This window comes from Podarcis vaucheri (assembly GCF_965113315.1).
Source record: "Podarcis vaucheri genome assembly, chromosome: 4".
Lineage (NCBI taxonomy): Eukaryota > Metazoa > Chordata > Lepidosauria > Squamata > Lacertidae > Podarcis > Podarcis vaucheri.
The window spans coordinates 92,316,417-92,319,542 of NC_138762.1; the positions used below are offsets into that span (position 1 = coordinate 92,316,417).

The 3,126-nt window shown below is 46.0% G+C and overlaps 1 long non-coding RNA gene across 1 annotated transcript; it reads left to right on the forward strand.

The window, feature by feature from the left end:
* Nucleotides 1-1,278: 1,278 nt before the first annotated feature.
* On the forward strand, nt 1,279-1,839 carry LOC309530251. Its single transcript, XR_014218728.1, has 2 exons — nt 1,279-1,338; nt 1,716-1,839. It is a non-coding gene; the product is annotated as an uncharacterized lncRNA (long non-coding RNA).
* Nucleotides 1,840-3,126: the final 1,287 nt, after the last annotated feature.

The following is a 3,126-nucleotide window of genomic DNA, read 5'->3' on the forward strand; positions in this document are numbered from 1 at the left end:
ACAGGGTTACCACCAGTTGAGCTGGCCTAAGCCTGGTCGAGGAAAAACAAGCCTTTAAAATAGAGGCACACAACACCTTTTATTTTATTTTTTGTCAGTGTGACTTCTAATGGATTGCTAGTTCATGTACCTGAGCTGAGCAGAGTTTGAAAAAGAGGCAAGTCTCTCCCTGCCCTGTCACAGCCCAGGAACATTGCCTTTGTGAAGGAAGTACTTCTTCCCAAAGTTTACTGTATTTTTTGCTCCATAGGGCACACCAGACCATAGGGCGCACCTAGTTTTTAGAGGGGGAAATCAAGAAAAAAAATCTTAGTCTTGCTCTCCCGGCTTCAGCTAAAGGAACCCGAACCCTGCATTTGCTCCATAGGACGCACACACATTTCCCCTTCATTTTTGGAGGGGGAAAAGTGCGTCCTATAGAGCGAAAAATACGGTAATTATGGAACTTACTCCCACTGGCAGAACTCCCACTCCCACTGATGTCCAACAACCTAGATGGCTTTAAAAGAGGATTAGACAAATTTTTGGAGAAGAGGACTATCAATGGTTACTAGTTACAGTCGTGCTTATTGTTACGTCGGTTGCATTTTTTCAGGATACGAACGCGGCAAACCCGGAAGTGTATACTTCTGGGTTTCGCACCACGCGCATGTGCAGAAGTGCTTTGTATGTCTCACGCATGCACAGAAGCACTCTGCGTACCTTGCACATGCACAGAAGCACTCTATTGTGCCACACACATGCGCAGAAGTGGCACTCTAGTTGCAGACTTTTGGGGTGTGCAAATGGCACCTCGGAATGGATTGAGTCCATAACTAGAGGTACCACTGTATCATGGTTATGCTCACAGGAGGAAAGAGTGCTGTGCTCGTATCCTGTTTGTTGATTTCTGACAGGCATCTGGTTGGCCACTATGAGAACAGGATCCTGAACTAGATGGGCCATTGGCCTGATCCAGCAACCACCCCTATGTTCTTCTTATGTTCTTCAGCTGAGCCAGGGTGGAGGACTTAAGATGGCATATCTCTGACTAAGGCAGGATGCAGCCCCAGTTAAGCCCAAGCTCAGCCAGAGATCCACCTCTTCCAAACCCTGCTTATCTCAGTGGACCTTGGGTTTGGATTTTTCCCTGTGTCGTAGAGCAGATTTATTGATATAAATGCACTTGGTTAATATAAGTTCATTGATTTTAATGGGTCAACTTTGAGTTTGATTTAATTGGAGCCTCCCACACTCAAGGTTCCCTCACAGTTTTTATACAAATGTGATTTTGGTTTTAAACGCAGTGTAAGGTCGTCTCTGTGGGAGTATATTGTATTTAATTATGGGGTATCAGAGGTTTTTTTTGGGGGGGATGCAGGTGGCACTGTGGGTTAAACCACAGAACCTAGGACTTGCCGATCAGAAGGTTGGCAGTTCGAATCCCCGCCACGGAGTGAGCTCCCATTGCTCGGTCCCTTCTCCTGCCAACCTAGCAGTTCGAAAGCACATCAAAGTGCAAGTAGATAAATAGGTACCACTCCGGCGGGAAGGTTAGCGACGTTTCCGTGTGCTGCTCTGGTTTGCCAGAAGCGGCTTAGTCATGCTGGCCACATGACCCGGAAGCTGTATGCCGGCTCCCTCGGCCAATAAAGCAAGATGAGCGTCGCAACTCCAGAGTTGGCCACGACTGGACCTAATGGTCAGGGGTCCATTTACCTTTACCTTTATCAGAGTTTTTAGGGGGTTAACCAGGCTGGGATAGCTGGGATATCAGGCTTGTTGGTTTTTGAATGTCTGATGTAGATTTTTTCAATTTCATTGTTCTGTATGGGACAATGACAATAAAGATTATTGTATTATCGTATTGTATGGTATCGTATTGTATCGTACATGCTCAGGAATAATTTCTGAAGTGAGAAATTCTAACGAAAGAAGAATGGCAGGTGAAATTAATGGACTATGCAGAATTGCACAAAACGACAGGAAGGATTCGAAACCTGTGGGACCAGAGATTTACAGAAGATTGGATATATATATATATATATATATATATATATATATGCTTTCGTAGATTTTCACGGGTACAGGAATGTAGGTTTTGGTGTCTTCGGGTGTCTTCCCGTGTAAGAGTCGGGGTGTCTGGGCGACGTTTCGACGAGGTCTCACTCGTCATCTTCAGGCTGGTGCTTTCGGCTTCTTGTTACTGGAACAGAGCAGAATCTGGTGTTTGAGTTCCTATAAATACTGTTGAGGGGTGTGGTGTATAGCCTCCAACGTTCTGGGCAGACTTCCTCTCTGCCCAGAACGTTGGAGGCTATACACCACACCCCTCAACAGTATTTATAGGAACTCAAACACCAGATTCTGCTCTGTTCCAGTAACAAGAAGCCGAAAGCACCAGCCTGAAGATGACGAGTGAGACCTCGTCGAAACGTCGCCCAGACACCCCGACTCTTACACGGGAAGACACCCGAAGACACCAAAACCTACATATATATATATATATATATATGCAGGTTTTGGTGTCTTCGGGTGTCTTCCCGTGTAAGAGTCGGGGTGTCTGGGCGACGTTTCGACGAGGTCTCACTCGTCATCTTCAGGCTGGTGCTTTCGGCTTCTTGTTACTGGAACAGAGCAGAATCTGGTGTTTGAGTTCCTATAAATACTGTAAATCTGCAATCCCTACACAGATCTGGCTGGCACAAGGCACAAAATCACAGCTCGCCCCTATACACGAAGCCAAGCCAGAGCACAACTAAATGCAGCACAGCCATCTTCTCAGAAAAACTCTTCACAAGCTCAAGAGGTCAAGACACGAAAGCTTTAGCAACTAATCTACACTTAATGACCCACCCAGTGGTATTCAGAATATCACTCATGAAATCACTCAAGATATCCCTCAAGTAATTAAGGAACAAAAGAAGAAAAGGCACACTAATCTAGGAACTTCCTCTCTGCCCAGAACGTTGGAGGCTATACACCACACCCCTCAACAGTATTTATAGGAACTCAAACACCAGATTCTGCTCTGTTCCAGTAACAAGAAGCCGAAAGCACCAGCCTGAAGATGACGAGTGAGACCTCGTCGAAACGTCGCCCAGACACCCCGACTCTTACACGGGAAGACACCCGAAGACACCAAAA